This window comes from Brassica oleracea, chromosome C4 (assembly GCF_000695525.1).
Source record: "Brassica oleracea var. oleracea cultivar TO1000 chromosome C4, BOL, whole genome shotgun sequence".
In the NCBI taxonomy this organism is placed as follows: Eukaryota; Viridiplantae; Streptophyta; class Magnoliopsida; order Brassicales; family Brassicaceae; genus Brassica; species Brassica oleracea.
In genome coordinates this window covers 43,227,898-43,228,142 of record NC_027751.1, presented here as the reverse complement: position 1 = coordinate 43,228,142, position 245 = coordinate 43,227,898, and positions in this window count along the sequence as shown.

Below are 245 nucleotides of genomic sequence, written 5' to 3'. Positions count from 1 at the left end.
GAAGGCGCTGAAACGAGTATAAATATTGAACATTTTGATAGAAAATACATATTTTGAGTTTCAAAAAGAATCGATGCACTTGATGAAGACATAAAATCGTTTTTATTTGTCTGCAAGGTGGTCCTTCTATTTTACAATATGTACAAACATCACTTTAAACTTTTGAAACTGATCATAAATCTCTGTGAACTGTACAGATTCAAACTTTTAATTTCATCATAATAACACAATCATTTTTACTATGT